We start from the raw sequence: 25243 nt of genomic DNA, 5'->3' as shown, positions 1-25243 counted from the left end.
TCTGTCCGTCGCTATCGCTGCAAGCCACGAGCCCGGGAGAAAGAAACTTAAGCGAGAGCCGAACAATAAAGCCGTCTAATGTTATATTGAATTCGGTGATAAGCGAGCGTTATTGCCCGAGCGTGTGCCGGACCAAATGGAGCCTCCCCTCTTTGTGCCTCTGCTAATACAAGCCGATCGTAATGAGAGCGATTCAGTCGGAGTTGAGCTCAGTTTACCTTCTGCCGTTAAGCTGATGAAAGCTGACGTGATGACAGCTGAACATCAAACCAACAAAATATATATTTATATATCAAGAGAGAAACACAACAACAGGCAGGTTCTTATTTCCAGAGTGTTGTGAGGATATGTGCTTAACTATCTCCAACATCATCAAGAGCTGTTTCATTTGTTTTAATCCATCAGACACCTCTGTTTGGAAATAAGAAGGATCCTGTAGCTGCTGCGGCTGTTACCTAATCGCAGTGTGTGTGTCTGTGTGTGTGTGTGTGTGTCCGTCTTGCTCTCCATCACTCTGTCAGCCCGTCTGTCTGCAGAGCATATACAGTACGTGGGTGGGCAGTGTGCTACATGACCAAAGGCAGTAAAAGCCTTGTGATCTCCCCCAGACAACAGGTAGCAAGCTGTCCTGCTCCTGATAAACATCCCCATTCAGCGCCACAACAGGAAGTCATTTAGCCTTTCTTCTCCAGTACATTGCCCCCCCCTTTTCTCCGGTCGGCCCCAGACCTGATCCCCCGGCTGAAAGGGGAGAGCGGAGATAAGAGGAAGGGACACCGGGCACAAGAGAGCGACGTGAAGGCCTCTTGGCAGGTAGCGGCCGGGACAAAGGTTGAAACCCAAGGAAAAGGAGAAGTAGCGCCGCTCCTCCAGACTTCTGGGCCGTGCGCCCTGACAAGCCGCTAACATGTTCCAGGTGCTGTTTCCAAAGAGCTGTCACTCACTCGCCGCTCGCCCAGCGACAGGAGGACGTGTGGATGGCAGCGGGGGGGGAGCGAGAGGGAGCCGAGCCCGGGTTGATTCCCATTAGACCTCAATCTCTGCAGCACAGATGGATCCTGGCAGAGAGACAGGGGGGGTTGTTGCTGGGGAAGTAAACTCACCCCCCCCCCCCCAAGGCACAGTGGTTCTGGAACTGAGGGGAATAACATCTATTATCGTGGGAAATGGAGAATTTAACAATCTCACAAGAAAATGTTTTTATCTATGATGAGTAGTTTGATCCGTCTATCCAATCGACCATCATCTTGGCTGCAGTACAGGTCATAAATGTGGATTCCTCCATGTTAGTGGATGGGACATTTTAGGGAGTTCTTAACACACTGATGTTTATTCAGATGCTTTTTCCTGTTAGTTTTGTTTTAATTAGTTATTTGATGCTATTAAAAACAGGGTGAAACATCCTGATTGACGTCTGAGACCGACTTAACTCCCAATGACAGTTTGTAGGAAACAGAAAAACATTGGATTTCATGGTTTCACAAAAGAAGAAAAAATCCTCAAAAGCCAAACAACACCCTGCTTTTCAATACCGTGCACCGCCGAGCAGCAAGCCGAACAGAAATAGCTTCTTTCCCGTGATAGGAGTGTGATGGCGAAACATTTAAAAGCCTGACGCTTCCCTGCGAGCTGTCGTTCACACAAACGCGTGTCATCGCTGATGTGTCGGCTCGGGTGACGGAGTTGACAATGCCCCCCCCCGTGGGAAACCCACCACGACGGCAGCGAGGAGGAGACGGGAGCTCGTCTTGAACTCAGGAGGAGTCTAAATCCAGCGTTCAACACACGAGCAAACTGGGAAGATGATCGGTTTGTTCTGAGACGCGTCTGACGGCAGCAGCCTCAACTTCCAAACCACATAGAGGAAAGTTAGCCGGGGTCCATAGATACCAAGCTGTCCGTCAGGAAGGAAATGGCTGAGTGACTCAATTAGAAACTTACTGAGGCTGTTCAATCCCGAGTGTGTCACTGGTCAGAAGGGACCGGGGGGGGGGCGTCTGACTGATCACATGCACGGGAGACGTGGCTTTAAGTCAAGGCCTCTGCATTGTATGGAAACGCCGCTAATCAGATTAGATGGAAGTTTCCACGCGCGGCATTTTAACCTCAATCACTCGAGCATTAATTTTAAACCATCAGTGTAATTACCATAAACAAACAAGGCTCGTGCAGAGGAGAGCGTCAGACTCTACCGCTTCACTCAGTGCTGTGGGCTCTTCATTTTTTTAAAATTAATACACTTCAACCGTTTTAGCTGCTGAATTTCAAATTCATCATGTCAGGACGTTGCTGTGAGGATGTACATTTGTGGGTCATATGGTAAGAAAAAAGAATGTGTGTGTTTATTCTGCTACATCCTAGTCTGACTTATAATTCTTATTTCAATCATTTCAAGATATGAGCTCCCATCAGGCACAATCTAAACTGAAGCTTCTATATAGTACCGTACACCCCAAAACGTACAAAACTATGCAGTGCTACAGGTGGTTTAAATCTTTAAAGTCTATTACTACTCATCATAAAGTTTGAATTGATGGTTATTCTCCTGATGGACTCGTTCACGGATCATTTACTAATCATTTACTTTACTAAATGATCTCCAAAGTTTACACATCAGAATATATTGTTCAAAAAGAGGATGAAGAGGATAACTTAACAATTTTAACTCTATAATCTCTTCAATATGAAGCTCGATGGACACGACCGACCTCCAGTGAACTCACAAACAAATCAGACGATGTCAACAGTCATAAACACCGTGTGGATTGTGTCTGTATCAGAAAATGGCAGATATTAGCATCTCAACACGATTCCCACTCTGACTCAGTCGTCAGGATGAAACTCAAACAGTCTCATGACCCGGCTGCTGATCTCTGACTGTCGTTCTTCAGTTCGACTATTTATAGACGCTCCGTGAACACAAGCGCAGGTCGGTTCCACCTGGTTTCCCCCTGGATACGCAGCAAAGGTCAATATCTGAAATGTTTGAATGTATCGAGGCAACGCCCCCCCCCCCATCACCGCTCCACACGCATGACACAGCTTTATACAGAGGCTCTTTGCTGTGATTTTTCCCGTCTGCTTTGTTTCGGGCGTATCCGCCGACTGGAACTTTTCTCACTTCTCGTTCTTTCCGTCGGTGGCTGTGAGACCCGTGTGCTGCTCAGATCACCGTAATCACCCGGTTGCCATGGCATCACGGAGCGACAATTCCCACCGAATGCACTAAACTGTGCAACAGACACACATGACCTTGATTTGAAATAGCAGCCCAAACTGTGAGCAGCCAGTGGGTAGCTTGTGAAGAGAAGAAAGGAGAAGGCGAACCAGTGGGGTCGATGCACCTGCTGCTTTATCGAGCCGCCACTGTTTACTGTCGGAGCCTCGAACAGAGAGTCCGATTTAAGGAATTAGAAGAACAGAGTTGTTGGTGTAACTATTGGTGCCTAAATCTAATGAGCGGAGGAAAAGAGAGAAAGTCTAGACGAGCACTAGACCAGAGGAGGTAGCTGGAAATAGACGGGAGCAACTCGTCTCTATGGAAACCACAGGCGAAAACAGTGGCACACACACTGCCATGAAAGACATGTAGGAGACGAGGATGAAAGAGGCAGAGAAGAGAGAGACAGAGGGAGAGAGAGAGAGGGGGAGAGAAAGGGACAGGGAGGGAGAGGAGGGGTGAGACGTGCCATGAAGACAAAGAGGGGTGCGGGGGGGGGGTGAGACAGCGAGATCAGGAGAGTGATGTGTGTTTGTCACAGCAGTAGATATCAATACCCCCAGTGGGCATCTCTCTTTAAAAGGATTGATTTAATTTCACCGAGACGACACAATATTCTCCTCCGAGGCTCCATGGGAGTCATTTCTCAAACGGTGGCACTGGAGGCACAATTAAAAGTTCTCCCAGCTTCCAGAAGACGTGCACGGAGCGGAGGAGAGCACGAGCGGCGGGAGGCGGAGTAACGTTCCTGTACACGAGTCTGATGCTGAGCAGGAATCAGCTCTAACGCACAAGTTCAAGCTCAATCGAGGGGAATAATGATTTTCTTTAAACAAATACAAACCTATAATTATTCTACATTTCTTTGTATGAAACCAAATTGATTGAATCTGTGAGGCTTCCATGAATAATGATAAAGAAAAACATGATTGATAATCTGCTGATGAGAAAACTAAAGTCACACGTCACACAAATCCAACGAGAAATAAAAATATCTTCACAATATGACAAAGTACCCATTGGCCAATGATTTACTAAATGTATGAAAATGTTTACGTCTACGTCCATTTTTCTCTACAGTCTATGTTTGTAGGCAACATGGATCCGGGTCAGTGTCTCACGAGCTCAATCACGGGGAATAATGATTTCCTTTAAACAAATACAAACTTATATTTATTCTACGTTTCCTTGTATGAAACAGAACAAAGAAGGATGCGTAAAACCAAACTGATTGAATCTGTGAGGCTTCCCTGAATAATGATAAAGAACCACATGATTGATAATCTGCTGATGAGAAAACTAAAGTCTCATGTTACACAAATTCAAACACAAATACAAATATCTTCACAATATGACAAAGTACCCATTAGACAGGAAACTAAGCTAAACTGGGCCTTAATTTACTAAATATATGAGAATGGTTGTAGGCAACATGGATCCGGGTCAGTGTCTCGTGACCTTTACTTTGACACTTGTCCACTCAAGCATCAGCAGTCGACAGGCGACTCCCTAAATTAATTCCCAACTCGGCTGTTACACTTTCCCCAAATGGTTTTTGGGAGTTTTCACGACAGAAGTTGAGATAATGTGAGAGCCGCGGCCTCGGCTCCATCAGTCATCACTGTCAGTGGAAGACAAGTGGACGGACGGGAGACGCTCCTCTCCAGAGACAAACTAATGACCCCCAGTCTGTGCATCGGTCATAATGAGGCTTCACACGTCAAATACGCTACAGGACATGTTGTGTCCAGGAGGAAGGAGATTAAAAGATGTGCACTGTACTGTGTAGTTATATTTATGTTCATCATGTGTAGCTACTTAGTTTTCTCTTTTACACAAAATACAGTATTGATTTTAAGTGAGGAGTGATGCTGTGACTGATGAATTCACTTTTTATTAGGATTGGGCAAGTTAACTCGTTTTAATCGAGTTAACTCAAGTGATGAGTTATCTCGATTAATTATTTTATCTCGCATTAACTCAGGTTTTATTATTTATTGTTTTATTGTGAAAGTCAGGCTTTTATTTTGTGAAAGTCTGTTGCTGACTGCTGCAGAACAGGAAAAAAGAAAAATAATTGGCAGATAAACAATCGAGTTAACTCATCACTTGAGTTAACTCGATTAAAACGAGTTAACTTGCCCAGCCCTACTTTTTATCATTATATATCCTATTGACCATAGTTTATAAATCTTAAGTTTGCCATATTTAATTCTAGATGCTTTTCACAAGCACTATCTTAAATATAAAAGATCTACTCTTCAGCAAAAACTTAACTTTTATTATTATTGTCCAAAGAAAATTAAAGACAAATGAATATCCCTTAGGTTTCACTGTTTATGCAAATGTGATCTGCGTCTAAGATCTGAAATGACAGATACTTTCACTCACTTTATAAAGAATTCAATTAAAATCTGAATACAGGAATATATCTTTTGATTCATTTGTAAAAGAAAGAAAGAAGATGGTGTTATTTTTTCGGCTGCTGTCAGTTTTGTCCTTGAAGTCGCTGATAATCATCTTCCCAAACAAACACCATCAAACAAAAGAACCTGCTTCAATATCTTAAAATCCTTGAAAAACAATGATATTTTTGAAAAACTCTCAGGTTTTAAAAACTTTTTAATTCCCGTGGCAGATTTACAGTAAAACAGGTTTTTACTTTTCCAACGTGTCTGCGCCGCTTCAGCCAAATAAGAGCTGAGTCATGTTTAAGTCACGATGAGGTGCCAGGTTTTTCCTCCTAATTTAAAAGTGCCTCCACTGTTCTTAACCCACAAAATCATTTTGACATCGCTGTGGGGACAGAGGGGAAAAATAAAAATAAATAATTTGAGCATCGTAAGGATCCTGCTGTTCCACACACGCGACAGACCCCCCCCTGTGGGTGTTTAATAGAAGACGGGATTGATGCCAGAACGGGGACATCTACCCAGAATACCCCTTATTCATTATTCACGTGATTAATAAATCTCCTCCCACATGTTATATAGTCAGTGGTCGCCCCGGCACTGACCAGAGTTCTCTCTCTCTCCCCCCCCCCCCCCCCCCAGGTATCACCACGGTGCTGACGATGACCACCCTGAGCACGGTGGCCAGGAACTCGCTCCCCCGGGTGTCCTACGTGACGGCCATGGACCTCTTCGTCACCGTCTGCTTCCTGTTCGTCTTCGCCGCCATGATCGAGTACGCCATGCTCAACTACTACTCCTACAGTATACGCAGACCCCCCCCCAGGATGCAGAGAATGGTGAGTCTGTGGTGAACGAGTGAGTAATGGGCTGCCGCTGGATATTAGCTCGGCGGTTGTCTGTTATTTATGTTAACATCCACCTCCGCCCCGGCCAAAGTTCCTCTCTGAGCACGGCGGCATGAAACAGAGTGGAGAGCACCACGCTTTCATCAGTGTCTTCCATATAATGATCTCATTAATGGAGCAAGATGGAAAGATGAACAGGCCTCGCTTCAAATGTCGGAGATTTCTCACCTACGTACGAGCGGCAGCGGCGTTTCCGAACTATTAAGAGACACAAACCACCGGAAACGCACTAAATCCAACTGCAAAGATACAAAACAACCAGAGGGATTCAAAACTACTACAAGGAAACACAAACGAGATGTAACCCATTTACTAAAAGACACAAAATAATCACCAAGACACTCTGGAAACTGGAAAGACGCACAAACGGGACGCAAACCACTAAGAGACACGAGACGACTACAGAGAGAAGCCAGTTACCGACAGAGACACACAAAAACAGCCAGAGAGGGACACAGACACACACAGACAGGCCTGTTGTGTGTCCATCACGCAGGGAGGGAACTACAGAAGAGGGACAGACGGATGACAACAGAGACTTGATAACATTTGTGTGCCTGTGATGTCAAAACCAAGATGAAATAACAGAAACAATGGATTGAATTCAGGCCATCATCGGTGTGTTGGGTCTAATAATACCAGCCTTCAGAAACACACATCGATTGAATCCATAGGGTGTAAACACACACACACACACACACACACACACACACACACTGCACAGTGTGTTACACACATGTCGTCTGTATGTGCATTGGACAGAAACCTTTTATCCAGCAGCAGTGGTTCCTGAGTGAGAGCCTCATGCTCAGTGTGGGCGAGAGCACGGCTGCACCTGCCAGAACCGAGTCGGCTGCTGCCACTGTCATCTCTCTCTCTCTCTCTCTGTCCAGATCCCCCCCCCCCTTCTCTCTCTTTTCATTGTTTCCTCCCAGTGTAGAAGGTTATTTTCCTTTTACAGCTGAGTTGTGTTACGTCCTCTGTCCGCTGCACAACTGGCTCGCTGCTGTATTCCGGCCACGTCTGTCTATGGGGAAGCCTCATACCCCCCCCCCCCTACGCACTCCACCCCCCCATCGCTGTGGCCCCTTTGTGCCACCCACTCAGTCAGTTCTCTTTCTCACATCGAATTCTCTCCTACTCTCTCTCTCTCTCCTCCCACTCGTCCTTTAAGAGCAGAGCGGAGGACTGGGAACAAAATTTAAAAAACGCCTGTGAAGATTTTAGCCCAATTAGATTGTCCCAGCCGGTGTCACAGGCGTCGGGGGGGCAGTCGCATCATGAATCTTCTCTGGAGGACTCGCTCAGCGTTCCTGTCGTCAACAGAAATCCGGCTCCAGCTGCAATATGTGATAACAGATCGGGAGGAAGAAACAATTATTCTTGCTATCATATGTTTATAAGTTTGTGAGATTCGGCCTGTCAACTATCATTTAACGATATTATGGCTCATTTAATACAAAATAAAATGCTTAGCCTGCCCTGTAGAGTGTGTTGGGAGAATATAAGTATGATATGAAAACATGTGAGATCACACAACTCGTACTTTTCAAAGCTGATCTCTCCCCCTTGCTTTGATTCTTTGAGAAAATTCCACAAAATGTTCCAAACTGCTCCACCCTAGCTAGGGATGGGGGAAAAAATTGATTCTGTTACAAATCGCGATTCTTGTGAATGACAATTTAAAATCGATATGCTGCATCCCAAATCGATTTAAAAAAAAAATATATATATATTTTTTTTTTATTTTTTAAAAACATATTTATTGGTTTATACCGGGGGGGATATATGGGGGGGGAGCAACATCACCCCAGAGCATGTTGACCAGCTCTTGTTTTTGCACAAGAATCTAAACATACCCAAGCACTAGCTTTGTATCGCCTACATGTAAACAATAATAGCCTACTTTTAGTTTTTTTCAAAGTTTATATTTTAAGTAAACTTTTATTCATTCTATTTAATTTACCTTTTATTTATTGTTTAAAAGTAGCCTAAGTGGCATACATTTCTTAATCTGTCAGTTTGTGTGCAGTTGACAGGGGCTATACAATAATAGGGCACATTTTTATTTATTTTCTCTATTGGCTGCCCGGCAGTCATTAAGTTAATGTTAATATTTGAAATAAAACTGGTAAAGCTCTAAGTGAATTTGACTGTGTTGTATTTGAAGGAATGATTCAACATTTTTCCATGGTCTAGTATTTAAAAAAAATATAACCAAAAGAAATCCCAGGAAATCGTATTGGGAGGTCCCTGCCGATTCCCGTCCCTAACCCTAACACTGTTTTCCCGTCTCGCCCTCACAGGCCTACTCGTCTTTCAACATGAGCCGCAACCCCCGGACCATGATGCCCATGGGCAACTCCCTCTTCTGGCACGACTACGACGACAACTGCCTGTACGAGTGCCTGGACGGGAAGGACTGCAAGAGCTTCTTCTGCTGCTACGAGGAGTGTAAAGAAGGCGGCTGGAGGAAAGGGCGGATCCACGTCAACATCGGCGAGCTGGACTCCTACTCCCGGGTCTTCTTCCCCACGTCCTTCTTGCTCTTCAACATCGTCTACTGGGTCAGCTACCTCTACCTCTAGTTCGCTCACGGGCCGCGCGCCGTGAGCCCTTCGCTGAACCCGCCAGACGCCGCGGCTCGTGACGAGAGGTCAAAACTAAGCTAGGCTAGCAGCGGCGGAGAGGCAACGGTACTTTTGAGCTGCGGCGAGGAGAAGCAAACGCTCAGCAGCGAAAAACCACGAGCCTGTCGACATGAACTTGACCGTTTTGGATTCGCTCGGTAACCAAACAGGACAGCTGTGACGCCAGGGGACATTTGGGCGGTTGCGTTGCTGAATCTTGGCGGACCAGACGGCGAAGCACCCATAGTGCCTTCTTTAAACAGGGTGCCGCATTGAGAGACGCAGCTTCAGAGTTCCCTTCATCGTCTTTATTACCTCATCCGTCCCACCGCTGCATGACCAGCTCTTTATTCTTTGAGGAATCGAACCCGGAAAACAAACTTCTCATCAACGGAAACGTGTCAAACCAACACTCACCGCTCATTCTGTAGCACATCGGGGTTTTTTTTGTTGGTCCCTAGAATTAGTTCTCCCTCCGAACAATGGTACCGTTTTCTTATTATTCTTATTCTCGTTCTTGGAATTAGCCTCACATCAGGTGTTGATTGTTAAATATGAGTTAGGGGCCGTGGTCGTCTGGTAGAATCTGGTTTTCTGAGTCGCTTGTGTTCATGATGCTTTGTGACCAGACGATGCTTTTTTTACAGTAGACGCCAAGAAGATTCTGTGTTTTTTACCGATTGCTGGATCAGATCATTTCACGCCAAATGTATAGGAACCACATAAATACATAACAGTCGAATACTAAACATGATAATCTCATCTCCGGGCGTATTATGTATGTGACAGCACATGAATAAACAGATTAGGGTTCGTGCAATATGACAAAACAGATTCACGGTTTTACTTTGCACACTTTGACTCTTATTTATATATTTTTGTGTGATGATTTATGCTGTTGTGTATCAGACCCATGTGTTGAGCTTGAAGGAATAGTTTGACATTTGGAGAAATGCACCGGCTGTAATTTGCCAACTAGTGGCCTGAGCCACTCTGATTTGTAATTTAACCTTTTCCACAGTTTTTGTAAACTTGGAACTTGTTTACTTTTTGTATTGATGACGTCAGCATAAATTCAGTTTCCTCAGCACTAGTTTCCTTAGTAGAGATGTGTCAGTTGTAATAATATCACAAGTGTTGAACTATTGAATCAGTGCTGTGGACGGATATTTACAGGTAACCAGACTCTGTTCAGAGGTAAAAAGAAAAACCTCTAAAGATCAATACTTTACACATTAAATATACAAAGAATCTGTATAGAAACCCATCAGAAAGTATAAAAATTGCATCAACTAAAGTAAATAACTTTCAATTACATAAGCATATTACCTATTAGCGACGAGCTATTCCTTCAATGCTTTGGTTTTCAGGGGCACATGATGTAATTCTGGGTAACCACGAAAATAATTGTTCGCAATTGAAAATGGTTTGGAGTACAAAATATGTTGGGAACAAACGAGCTGGGTAAACATTAGTTTTGGCCGCGAGCCTTTTGAACCCCGAGTTGCACACAAACACACACACACAAACACACACATACACACACAAACACACACACATACAGCACTTGGCCTGTTTATTTTAGTGTTAGAGTCGTTCCATCATGTGGAGCCGGAGTCTTTCTCCTGATGAATAATGAAAGGGATTTCTGATCTGAGGGCACAGGCTCCTCTAGTGCGATCACAGGTGCTGGAAAGTAGGTTCTATATATTGTGATATTCCATAAGCTCCAGACATACATCGCCCCCCCTCCTCCCTTTCCTCAAACATGTAAAGTTGCAAAGACACACACACACACACACACAGGGACCGACGGCGTTTTGTTTACTGTTATATGGTGTTTTTTGCGGTCGTTTGGCTTTGTAGAACAATCAGCCCCCCCCCTCTCCTTCTCCCCTCTCCTCCTCCCCGACACAAACACACACCCCACCCCCACCCCCCACCCAACCCCAGTATTTGTATGTTCAGAGGAAAAGCTTTTACGTAAGATGTACCTAATTAATGTTTCTATTTTCATACAGTTATCTATGGAATGTACGTTAGGGCCGGTAGCGAGGCCGGAGTCCATCTGGTTCCAGTTCAGTCAGCTCAAGCCGCTAAATGAGTTTATATTTAGGGCTGCTACATATTCATAAGGCCTCCAGACCCATTTGTGTCGTGTCCAGAGGTTTGTAATTACAAATCAAATTGCCTGGAGTGACGCTGGAGATTCAGCAGAAGGGCTGTTACCCTGTGGGCCATTACTTACTCTGCTGATTTAATATATTAGCTCCTGTGAGACAGTGAAATTTCATTAGTATTCTGACATTAGATCTTTCTATCTATCTATCTATCTGTCCGTCTATATATCCACGAGCTGACTGACTGGACCGGAGCTTTGCCCACACAGCAGTAAACTCTCCTCACCTCTGATATTTCTACTACACTTTATAAGTGTCTTCGTCTGTTGAGATACTTCAATAAAACAAAAATCACTATTTTCTACGTCTTGATGAAAATCACCCGTGTGTTTCAACTGACTGGGATGTGTGTTAGGAACCCGAGTGCTGACCCGGGATCAGCGCTGGCGAGCGTGATGACCTGGGCCTAATCTCCGGAAAAGAGTGACACCAAAAAGTCCCATTTAACCTGATCCTGGATCAGCACTCCAAAGGAAAATATTTTATGAAATCAGGATCTAGAGTGACAATAAGTATCTTTTTTCTAGTGCGTGGTACATTGCTTATATTAATAAATAACGTTTTTGTCAAGCGCTACTGTGAAGTCTTCTTGTGTGAGGTTGAAACTCTCTGAGAGAATTAATCTTCCCCGTGTTGTTGAGCCAAGGAGATCGGAAAAACTGGAGTTTGACACTTCAGTCCACACGTGTGTCTGAAAGGTGATGATACTAAGACAGTTTTGAGTAAATGTTAAAGAATTCCACTCTTAAATCAGGACAAAAGACTTTCTTAAACTTGAACTTTGAGGCTGTTAAATTCCTTCAAGGGGTAAATGTTAAGGCTGCAGAGAACTGATGGATGATTCTCTCTTATCATGAGACATTATCTCAAATGCTCAAGATAAAAGTAAGTATCTCTCAGGGCTAAGGGGAGAAACCCCAGGAAGAAGGTCAAGCACGAACGTAGCAGAAGTAAAATGACGTATTGAATACTAAATGTAAAGTAAATACAACACTGGTAAAATCCCACAGTAATGCACCCCCCGTGCCTCCTTTGTTATTGACCAGTCTATCGGTTTAACTTGATAATTACAGCTCTCAGCCGGAGATATTATTTAATCTTCCATGTAATGAGTTTTTCCTGCAGAGACAAAGTGGGTGTTAACTGACTTTCTCCTCAAGTTCAAATGAGTCCAAGTTGGTTGTTTCTCGACGGGACCCGGGTTCTAACAAGTCCAGAATCCAGGAGCTGAGTGACAGAGAACTGGACCTGAGAACTGAAGCTCAGACAGAATCACTTCCACTTGTCTTGCCTAATAACAATGACTCGACTGACAACTGACACATCATTGCTTCACCTCGAGTTCGGTGACCTGGTTTGAAGCAAAGCGAGTCAAAGGCCGAAAAGCAGGATGACCCGGCAACACGGTGGATGTGGTGAGGAAGACGCTGGAGAGCCGAGCTGCCAGTGTCTGTGTGTGAGAGTGTGTGTGTGAGAGTGTGTGTGTGTGAGAGTGTGTGTGTGTGAGAGTGTGTGTGTAGAGTGAGGCGACAGCTTTACTCACAACAAGAATGGACACCACTCCTGAGAAGATGTGTGTGTGTGTGTGTGTGTGTGTGTGTGTGTGTGTGTGTGTGTGTGTGTGTGTGTGTGTGCGTGCGTGTGTGTGTGTGTGTGTGTGTGTGTGTGTGTGAGAGAGTGTGTGTGTAGAGTGAGGCGACAGCTTTACTCACAACAAGAATGGACACCACTCCTGAGAAGATGTGTGTGTGTGTGTGTTTGTGTGTGTGTGTGTGTGTGAGAGTGTGTGTGTAGAGCGAAGCGACAGCTTTACTCACAACAAGAATGGACACCACTCCTGAGATGATGTGTGTGTGTGTGTGTGTGTGTATACATAAATTCATACAGCATGTGTTTATGCATCCTTGCCTGCATGCCTCAGTGAGAAGGGACTCTCTAGTGTGTGTGTGTGTGTGTCAGCAGTGTTCTCTGGGTATGAACAGATGTGTTGAATTACTGGATGTGTATAATATCATCTATTAGATAACAAATTAGGATTCAATTGTTTATGATACTTTTTAGGTTAATGCTGATATGAGGGGGAAGAGAGAAATGAAGGCCTTAAAGTATTTTGTACATTTTTAGTCTGAGGTGAGTCCTAAACACAGACTGGAAATAAAGATGGACAATGCAGCTCCACTTCCTCCCACTATCCAGAAATTAAGCCAAAACAATAAGTTGAGAACAAAGCGTAAGAAAACAACAACAGGAGTGAAACCCACCGGTTCACAGTCTCCTGCCTGACGGCGGCTGCACAGTCTGATCCTGTGAGGCCCCCCCGAGCCCCCCAAGGGTCCAGTTGTGTGTGTTTGTTTTGTGCGACTAAACGGTTTCAGCAGGGAGGTGAAAACCACGCATCCCACCGCTCGGCCTCAAGCCACCAACACTTATCACAGTTTCCGGTTCGGTCTGAAACACAATGAAACGATGCGGCGCTTCCATTTCAAGGCCGGCAGCTGGTTCGGTAACAGACCAAGACAAGTGGGCGGGAGAAACTTAAAGGTTTTGTCTCGTTGGACTTTAGAGGTCAAAGGGCATGGCTAGTTCCTGGAGGCAACGCATACCAATGCAGACCTGGTGTGTGTCAAACTCGCACAAGAAACACTCCGTTCAAATTATATTACATAATATTATAATTAAGTGTTTACTTTTCCGATTCCTAAAATCGAAGCTGCTTCAGTTCAAACAAAGGGTGAATTCATTTTTTAAGATATTTGCTCTCACGGCTTAATTGGAGCATTTTGTAAATATTCATGAGTTTTACTTAACTGTGTCATATTTGGAATATTAACTATATTTCTTTGCCTTTACACATTAAAAACACACATGGAGTGTATTTATAAAGAAGTTGTGCTGTTTCCTGAACTTCCCACTGTCCCTCTGCGACTGTCGGACTAAGATTATATACGGTGTCTTCATCGTGTCTACGTGAGGAACATCACAATCCTTCTACGAGCTGAAAGTCAACTTCTCGGTCAGCAAAAACTTCAAACTCCTATTTCCAACATCAAAAATCTATATCTCCATCTATATCATATAAGAACTTTCCTTTACTGCCTTTTCTTTGACTGTTCATCTGTTTAAATCGACAAAGTATTTCTGAGTCGGATCCTCTCTCTCAGGGCGGAGAGGTAAAACCCAGGGTAACAAAAAATAGAGCTTTAAATCACCCACAGTTTAGGAGGGTATAAATAAGAGGCCGACAGGTGAGATGGACACCCCCCCCCCCCCCCGACAAGATTAAATTACAACCCCTCCCCTCCTACACACACACACTCACAGACACGCTATGACACGACCACAACTCCATGGTGTGTATTTGTGAATTTATGATGTAGTTCACGTTATTAACAATTAATGATCCTGAGATATGAGTCGGTGGGACAGATATACGGTAACAATAAATACTGCAGGTTAGTGTGCGTGTGTGTGTGTGTGTGTGTGTGTGTGTGTGTGTGTGTGTGTGTGTGTGTGTGTGTGTCCTTCCTGCACATTAACCAAGCGGCCCATGACAAAGCAGAGACTGGAAGTGACTCCTCAGCTCGACGTATCAATCCACCGGTGTCAGACCGACTCGGTCCAACCGGCTGTGAGTTGCCTTGTCGAACACACGCAGACGTTTGGGAACATCTCAGTGTTTCTGCCTCGTCTCCGTGCCGGTTTCGGCTGAGGCGCCACAGCCACTTTGATAACAAAGGGCTTTCAGGTGTGGCGGTGCTTCCTCAGGCAGCGTCACCGCCTGGGAAAAGCTGATTGTGTTCATATATTTGTCTCACTAGTGCACGGGGGGGGCGTTTCTTCCTTTTCTGTTGCTTCTCTCAGTCGATCACTTCCAGACGATAGGATCAATTGTGAATTTGAAGAATGCAACAGGGATGTGTGATAATTAACTGAAAACAATTGCGGCTCTGCATTAAAGCGTTTTTGTGTCACACTGCGACAATACATTTATTTTTACGGCTCATACAGTTGTTGTGAGGATTCACAAAATGACCCACGTCACTTTGTACCTGACAAGCTCAGAAATGGTTACAAGTTCCAGCTCAACTGTCAAATAGGCTGTAGCTGCAAATAAGTCCTAATGTCAAAATGAGTGGGTGGTTTGCTGAGGTGCAGCTAATACACAAGCTTTAAGGTTCATTATACAGGAACCATATTATCTTATCTTGCATTATTACATTTCCTCACAGCGTCACTTCCCTGGTTCACTTCAGATTAGATTTTAAGATACTGGTCGGCTCTGGAATCGCAGCTACATCACAGATCTCCTGACTGGTTCTCAACACTGGTTTTGATACAGTGGCCCCAGTGGAGTATTGATGGGTTTAAGCCCTATTCAAAAATACCTTTCTCCCTTTATTCAGCAAATTCGGGCAAATGTTTCACTCGAGCACGGAACAAAATGTAAGTTTGTAAAGAATGTTACTTATAAACACAACAAAATAAACAATACCTTTAATTTTTCTCTTGGTTTTACACGGCCCAGTGTGTGTCAGGTAGCTGAAGCATGTTAGTTTCTTCTCATTACTTCCTGATAAGAAAGTACACACACTTTGAATGAGTGTGAGAATTGGGCGAGATAGGGCGAGATAGGGCTGTGGCACGCGTCTCTGCCAAATCTCCACCGGCTGCCCAGATTCATGATGCACTGATATGAACCTTCCTCATGATAATGGGAAAATGATCAGGCTGAGGTCATTATCAGTTCTCGCTCTCTGAACCATCGGAGTCTATTTCCCCTTGCAGCAGCAGGAGGAACGTGACAACACAAAGAAAAACCATCACGCATATTTGGAGCGTTAATAAAGGTGATGCAATTAACTGACTTTTGGAAACCGCCCGTGGTTAGAGCCGGGCTGCTGCTCAGCGCTAATACGATAAACTGATGAAATCGCTGCGGCTGAAGAAACCGGAAGATTTATGATCCAATGGAAGTGAATAACAAATCCTGTGTCAGGGCCCATGAGGATTAAATCATTACAGTCATGCAGCGGTGGAGCGGGAGTGAGTCTTGATCGGGGACAGGATCAGAGGAACTCAATGAGATGTTCCCTCATCACACGGGACAAGGAGATTTACAAATCAATGTAAATGAAGACAACTCCTAAACTAAAGCCTGGCTGTCGTTTCAGCTTTGAGGCCTGACAGGAATATTCAGACCTTTTGAGATGTGAGCCTGTGACATGTCCCGCTGACCGAGCGCCAGTTCCATATGAGTAAAGCAAAAATACAGTGGACAGGAAAAAGTTGCTTATTCATAAATAAAGTTAAGTTTAAATACTTTCTTCGATTTACGACACGTAAAACAATCTGTTCAATTGTTACCGGGTGGGACTAAACTAAAATAAATGAGATTTCATATCAGCAGATTTGTACAGTTTTAGAGTAAATATCACAATTATGCGCACTATAGCAAAACTTAATATTGTCCGGGCCAAATATGATCCTGATAAAGTGAAGCAGAGCAAAGTTACTGAGATTTTAGTTTAGTGATAAATTATTAAATAGGATAAATCATAATAAGTGAAACCCCTGTTGCTGGTGCCTCATGAAAATGTATTGATTAGACGCCACTTCTCTGAACCCACGCTGCTTTAAGTATTCTTTAAAACAACAGGAATGACACCGGTGGTCTGGTTCATCCATCTCCAGCTTTAATTATTTACCAGTAACAAGTTGCTGGGAAGTTGTGCAGCCGCAGTGTGTTGCTGTGTTTTCTCTGGAGTGGTTTTGAGAAGCTGCAGCAGTGGAAGAACCCAGGAGCTGCTGGTGGAGTGTGTCCGCTTCACAACACAGGAATGAAAGATGACGAATACATCCCTTATCCACAATCGATGCTGTAAACTGCTGCATGTGTGTGTGTGTGTGTGTGTGTGTGTGTAGTTTACTGCATGAGCGCTTGTTGTCGTATATATATCTGCCGGCGTTAATGGAAACTTCACACCAATTTCAGGACTATATGAGGCATGAAAAATTTAAAAAATACCTTTCTACTCAAGCTGAATGTTAACGTCTTGCAGGGGGACGGTCGGGGGGGTTTCAGACGGATGACGGCATCAGCAACATTGTCATTTATTATTCCTCTTTATGATCGCGGGCACCTGGTGGAGCAGGAAGCCGCCCAAGGGCGACGCAGGCAAGAGAACGCTGCTTTAAAAACTCTCATTTTGAAACTGAGCTGAGAATATGTTTAATTGTTAATAGGGGATAAATATGAAAGTCAAACAGGCGAAAGCACCACTTCAGAAAATCAGCGTGAAGCAGCAGGATACTGGGATTGTGATTGAGAGACAACAATCTCTGCCTGACTGAGTCAAACTGATATTCTGTTTCACAAAAAAATTAAACATGAGTGTTTCCTTTTCATTACGCTTGCAAATTGGATTGTGGAATAAAAGCCTGTGTCCATCCCGAATCATTTGAGCCTCATCTGAGCTTTTCATTTAATGGAAACTCTGGGGAAATCTATTAGCTGGCGAGGTTCGGCAGATTTTCAGCCATATGCGGAAATGTGTACAACTCAGTGGAGCAGGATATATTTAAAATATATCCTGATTTTGTCTCGGTGCCTAAAGTAAAGAGTAGATTCACAGAGATGGAACTTTGTCGGTCCAGGGGGAAACTTTCCAATTCAAAACACAAATCAGACAGATCCTGCAGGTGTTGGGACTATAGACGTATAGAGAGGGGATAGTGAACGATAACATTCATTCTGGGCGAGAAAAAAACAACACAACGAGCTGAAAGACACTAATATGCAACATAAATCTCACATTTATTGCAAAGTGCAGCTTTAACAATGTGTTTTTCTACCTTTCCATATAAAACAGAAGTGAACTCGGGAGAAAACCCATTAAAACCAGTTCTTGGGCTGTGGTTAAAAAGTTTTCCAAGACTCCACTTTTACAACCACACACATTTAACAATCAAACTATTTAAGGCGACTCAGCAGAGAGCAGGAAGCTCCGGTGCTCTTTCTGCACTTCATAGCATATTTTACAAATTGCATGTATCTTGTCAAATGGAATTTTGCACAGGCGGGGGAGAAGGAGAAATTGTCTCCAAGTATTGATTTTCTAGCAATTCAGATGAAATGTGAACTCTTCTTCCTCACAGTTGAAATGTGAACCCTTCTTCCTCACAGATAACCTGTGCTTCAGTCGACATATATTGATATTGATATAATAATAAGAATGACTTGTGTGGATGCAGAACAGACCAAACACAGGAAGCTTACCGGATGAATAAACATCCAGAAAAAGCCGAGCGGCATTTTCCTGTTTCACTGTCTACACAAAACCGCGGCTCGGGGGAAATCCTCGGACCATCACGCTCATTATCGCCGAGTGATTAAGAGAAATGAGCAGCCGTCGTCCAAACATCTGCGGCGGCTCAGTAAAGAGGGAACCCGAGGCCCAATCAGCACGTCCACCAGCTGTCACCACCGGGCCGGCCCACTCCCGAGGTCGGCTGTGGGGATATTTCTGGTTCCACTCTCGGTTTGTGTTTTATCTGCTTGGCTGGTTTCACAACGTAGCTTTTTCTTCTCTAAACCACCGATCCCTTTGGAGTTCAAGTCCGAGCTGGCAGACTGTGCGATCATGTTGTAGAATAATAACAAAAGAGGACAAACTGCGATCGGGTCCTACGCGGCTCTGACCCGCCGTGTGTTCACACACTTCATGTTCTTTCTGGGCGGTGGACTAAAAGGATTCCAAGCACTCACGTTGGTTTGCTTTCATCTGAATCACACAAAAGACCTTGAGGAGCCCCACGTGAGCCGGACCACTGGGGGTCCTGATGGATACGAGATGTGAGGCGAGGAAAACAAACGAAAGGTTTTCAGTCCTCACCCCCGACCTCGGCTACAAGCCATCCTCTGTCTTTGCCGTGCTGTCTCGTTCAAACGCCTTTAGAAATGGAACGCCAGGTGGAACGCCAATCCAGACGCGGGAGAGTCTCTCTCTCTCTCGTTTCCATTTAAGAAACCACAACAACAACAAAAAGAACAAACCTGAGGCAGAATCAGCACCAATCTTCTGGCAGCTGCTGCCGAGCCAGGATGCTCTCAGGAGTCGGGAGAGGACGAGGCCAGATGCCAGATGCCAGAGGTGCAACGTTCAGAGAAGCAACAACTGGGCCAGAAAGAGGAATTTAGTCAAAAACGCACCTGGTTTCTCCTCGAAACTGATATGAAGAAGCTTTTAAATGTTGTTGCAAGGTTTTTTTATCTAATAACAGAAACGGTTTGAGGAATTCAGGGGCAGAGAAACTGAATTTCAGGCGTTGGAATGTGATCACAGGTTTGGTTTTGCCCGGACAGAGTCACGAGGGGGTGAGAGCTTCTCCCAGCTCCACTCTCCCACTAGGAAGCTCACTCAGTGGAAGAGAAGGGCGTGTGAGGAAGATGTCAGATATTCCTGAACTGGTGTCTCACTCCCTGTGGGACACGCTGCAGAGACGACGTGAACGAGGACAGACGGAGACTAAATCTGTGGGAAGAGGATATTGAACCAGGGAATGGTTGAGTTGCTAATTTACCTTTGGAGCACGTTCGCTAACAGAGCTTCAGTCTAGGTGGTGTCTACAGGGACTAAACATGTACCTCTGGTCTTCTACAGAGCAAACACACCTGTTTTCAGCTACTGAGATATTTGTATTTGTTTCGTTTTGCATCAACACGTGTGAGAAACAACACAAGGGCAGAAGAACAGCAGAGCAACTTCCACCGACGTCTCTGGACTCCACACAGAAAGACCCTCCACTCAATAAGTGAACCCTGCCCTTCCTTGAATTGAGGACACCTCCCCCTTTTACACTGCCTATCCACAGGAGAGTCGCCATGACAGCCATCACAGTGTTTGTCCAATGCACAGGTTGATACGTTTGTGGGAGTCAACCCTTTTCTTTCTGGGGCTGAAATGCCCTTGGTATTGATTGGAGTGTTTTCTTAAAGCCGTCATTACAGACACTCGACTGCCTAATTGGCCTGACGCCACAAAACCCGTACACGTGAGAGTGAAGGGTGCAATCATGTCAAGTAGAGGAGCTTTAAAACACACCGGCTCCTTCAGAAGCTGGAGACTCTTTCTCTTGCTTTCTTTTTCTTCTCACCCCCACCACCATGTCTCCTTTTGAGCTCGCTCCAGTCAAATAAAATATTCAGGCTTCATCCCTGCGAGCTGAAGACACTCCGGATGGAATTTTTCTGAATGCACACTCTGCCTTTCTCTCTTTCTGTCTCACTATATCTCCATCACACACACACACGAACACACACACGTGTATATATCCACATGCACACCAAACACCCCCCCGCCCGCCCTGCCACTGCCACAAACATACACTGCTGTGCACTTACGAGGCAGAGACTACATTGAGGGTATTTATAACCCAATCAGACGAGTATTCAGCCTTTTCTTTCTCCTCTTTCCACAGTTGCTTGTGTATAAATGTTAAAGCGGCGAAATCGACACATCAACACGAGCCTAGCATGTGCCTGTGTGTGTCTGTGTGTGTGTGCAAATCCAGCAGGCATATGTGGCAGCAGGTGGAAATCCTCCAAAGAAGCTGTAATTAAAAAGTCATTGTTGCCCGTGTACACCGGATGTTCTCGTCACTTGTTTAACAGCAGAGACGCGTGTGTGTGTATGAGAGGTGAATCATCTGTGTGCACATGTGTACATGCGTCTGACTTTTCAGCCGCTAATCACGGTTGTCAGCCGAAGACGTGTAACCGCAGATGGCAGATGTGGAGGTGAAGTCTTGTGTCATGTCATTTTCCGGGAAACTGCTGCCGCGGTGTTGTTACGCAGTCACTGTGTGTGTGTGTGTGTGAGATGTTAGAATCACACCTTCAGTGAAATCTTGGCAAGCGTATGAATGTTCTTAGATAGGATTTGTATTAATGTGTTCATGGAGATGTATCGCATTACTGTCACGTCGTTTGCTTTGCGCCGTTTATACAGAATAATGAACAAAGCTCCAACTGGAAGGAAAGAATGATCGAAAGAGAAGAAGTGCGGCGCAAAGGGAGAGTACAGAAATAAGAATGCATGATGGTTGAGTGCTGTGCTCCGGTGGTTTTCATGTGTCAAGCAGGTGGGATGATGGACAAATGGAGAAAAAGCACATTTCAAGACCAGTGTGAGATTCAAGGGGAAAGTGTTTCTAAATGTGTAAATATAGCTTTTACAGTTCAGGGATGTTTAAACACCTGCAGGACGATATTAATATACTTGGCAGGTCTTGCAACCAACCAGCTCTCTTCTCGTCTTATCAACCACGAGATCCATGAATTATTGGCTGGTAAACAGGTGAAAATGTCCCAAACTCACTTATCGGTGAAAACGTGTTCCTCGGCAGTGACACATCCGATCTCAGATGGGCACATAAAGGTTTTATCAGTTACATCCAAGGTAATGATCAGTAAAACATTGTTTTTTCTATCATCACCCTCATTAAAAGTTTGATTTGTAATAAAAAATACAGTTTAAATTACTTTCTCAGTCATTCAACTCTACACGGAAGAGGAGAATGTGGAGCGACTGTGTCCGATATCTCAAGCTCTCGGCATATGGACGGAATGAAAGAGAAAATCTTTCCTCCAATCTTTCTGTGATCAGGGAAAGAGGACACAAGATGCCGTCCTTTCATGCACATCATACGGGTTGTGGGTCCACGAGTGTGCACCTGCGTAATAAGAAAACATCCACTCTCCTCTGAAGAGTTGTTCAGCTCGGATCTGTGATCATCTGTAAATCACGGACAGCAGGGACAGCGGGCTCAGTTCTCCTTGGATCTGCCGGGTTCCAATTCAATACATCAGTGGTTCCTAGGGTTGCAAAGGGGCGGAAAGTTTCCGGTAAATTCCCGTGGAAACTTTCCGGAAACTTTCCACGGGAATATTAAGCTCGGGAATTTTGGGAATTTTGAAAAAAACAAAACTATGCAAATTAAAGGCTGAGCAATAAAAACATCATTCAAAACTCTATTTTAAAGATGTATGGAATGCAGCACACGCTGCACGTTGAGTTTCAACCCTCCACTGTGCATTCTTCCATCAAATGCACAGATAACTCCCAGCATCCTTCACACTACAGCAGGGCTATTGAGGCCTGCTGTAGTGTGCAGGACTAGTCAGGTAAGTTTCCATGATATTACTGGGGAAAATATATTAGCATGCTGATTGAGGATTGTTCATCTGTTCATCTAGCCTATTTCAATTCATTTATCCATCAATTGTAAAATATGTTTACAGATGATTCCAATTGTTTGGCTAACTATTTATATCTCTGGCATTGCATTAGTGTTTTTTACAATCTTTTTTCTCATCTTATTCTACAGAACAATGCCACGTGCACTCTCTCATGTGTGGAGGCATTTCACCCCATCCAATGTAGAAGGAAAGGCTGTGTACATTTGCAAATACTGTGCAAAGACCTATGTTAAGAATGACACAACGATGCAGAAGCATATAGTCAAGTGCCCAAAGTTTCCTCAGGGCTCAAATCAGCCTATGACAAAACAAAATGTTTATATTTATGTCTGTATATGACAAGGTTAATACAGTTAGTATAAATTACCCACAACATTTCCAGTTTATTCCCGTTAATTCCCGTTAATTCCCGTTAATTCCCGTATATTCCCGTTTATTCCTGTTAATTCCCGTTAATTCCCATGGAAAGTTTCCAACTTTGAAAATTCCCGGAATTTTGCAACCCTAGTGGTTCCCAAACTTTTTACAGTCCCGTACCCCTTCAGACATTCAATCTCCAGCTACGAACCCCCCCCCCCCCCCCAACTAAAGGGAAATGACAAACAAACAAGGAGGTTGAACTAACTCACTCAGGGGTTTAACGGGAATAACTATTTAACTCAAACAAGGCAAAACAGATGAAAACCAAGATACTCAGCGTCAAATGCCGGAAGAACACAAACTAACAATGTTTAACTAAGGACATAAATAAACTAAACAGTGTGCAGAAGTGTGTGCGTTGAATTTGAAAAAAGGAGCGTGGCCGGTTTGTTTCTGCCAGTTTAACATTTTATTAAAACGAAAAAGGAAAATCTACTTTGTAAACACAGTACACAGAACAGCCAAAACATACATACACACAAGTATTGGGATGTGCAAAATCTTCGTAGAAAGTAAATAGTCATCCATAAATACAAACTTAAAAGCAGAAGTATACAAGTTAGCAATCTTCAATAAAGAAAAGATTTAGAAGCAGAAAATTCACACAATTTTACTTAACTTTGTAAACACACTATGTAGAACAGCTAAAAAACACATTCAAGTAAAGTCCAAAATCAAAATATACAAACAAAGAATCTTATACCGAAAAAATTATAAACATTATATACTGTAAGCATGCTGCCAGGGTGCTCTCCCCCTTTATTTATCAACTGTTTGATAAATCTAATCTAATATAAAAGCATAATAGAATGTAAAGTAAAGTAACATCTAGCTGGCGTCAGTTAGGCCTACTTGTAAAATGCATAATGTTTAACAGTAAAATCTCAATTTAGCTTGCATCTAAGTTATAACATATTTGAGTGTGCTAACATTAGCAATAACGTCAGCTAGTTCGAGGTGTATGCATAGGGTAACCATTAATGAACCATCGTAACTTCTTGAGCAATAAAATATATCTCTTGTTCTGCCTGTTTTGTGATATACATGCCTAAAAGGTGCCTGATATTTCTATACTGAAATAATATCGGCATTATAATTGTAAGCTATTTTATTTAATGACGTTATTGTCGAGGGTTGATTTGTATTTCCTGTTCTAAGCGGGTTGTTGGTAGTGACTCTTATTTTGAAAGGGGGTTTTAAAGGAAGTGGGTTCTGTGATGAGAGAAGTTTCAAAGTGAGCAGAGAATAAACGTGTGTGCTGTGCCGAGCGCATGACCTGCTCTCGTGTCCTTTGTCGGCTGAGGCCGGACCTATGATACAACTAAACGCTCGGCTACATAATTATTATAACTATGATGATTTTTTAGTTGCCTATTTTTTGGTGCCCCCTCAGGACTTGGTGCCCTACGCACAGCGTGTTGTTCGCGTTATGGGAGCGGCGGCGCTGACTCTGTGCACAGTCCTATCCAGAAATCTGGCAGAGGCTTCTGATTGAATTAAATTTTAATGGATCCACTTGTTGCGATTTCAATGAGGCTCTCCTGTTCAGAGTCGGGTCTGGGTGAGGGGTTCCCGGGAGTGAGGAAGTGACAAAAACCGGACTGAGAGGTCGAGAACCGTCAAATCCAGTTAGCTCTCAGCGGCTAGCTGCTGCTCTCTCAGGGGGCTTAAGAGTATAACTCCGGGCTGCTTCCTCGAGCTGCTAACATCCTCACTGTGCTGTGTTCCAGGCAACTCGGATATTCCGACCTCCTACTTGAAGAAGAGCAGTGGACTCCTCAGACACTCATGGAGACGTATAGCTTCGCAGTGTTGGCAGTGAACGCAACAGAATTACGTCGATGACAAAATAATGTCATCGACGAAATTATTTCGCTGAATATGGGTATACATGAGTATTTTTGGCAATGCGACTTGGCTATTCAGACTATTTAATATTGCATGATTATTCATAGCTCAGATTGAAAATGTAATCGGCTTTTTCACTTTGAAAACGCGAATAAAATTTTCTCCCCGTGTAACCCCTGAACCACTTCATGTACCCCAGTTTGGGAACCGATGCAATACATCAATAGCAGGAGGAGAGGGAGAAGCGAGAGAGGGAGGAAAGTGGTCTCGAGGTTGACCACTGTCATCAACTAGGGCTAATGGCCCCATTATTACACGTTAATACGCACGTCACATGCTCTGTAATTACAGGGACAGAAAGAAGCACGT

The 25243-nt window shown here is 44.0% G+C and overlaps 1 pseudogene; it reads left to right on the top strand.

The window, feature by feature from the left end:
* LOC132996796 (gamma-aminobutyric acid receptor subunit gamma-3-like) overlaps window positions 1–9127 on the top strand; it is a 61640-nt pseudogene extending 52513 nt beyond the window's left edge.
* Window positions 9128–25243: the final 16116 nt, after the last annotated feature.

Source organism: Limanda limanda, chromosome 23 (assembly GCF_963576545.1).
Source record: "Limanda limanda chromosome 23, fLimLim1.1, whole genome shotgun sequence".
Classification (NCBI taxonomy): Eukaryota; Metazoa; Chordata; class Actinopteri; order Pleuronectiformes; family Pleuronectidae; genus Limanda; species Limanda limanda.
Note: the sequence above shows the minus strand (reverse complement) of the source record. Positions and strands in the feature narration are given on the sequence as shown.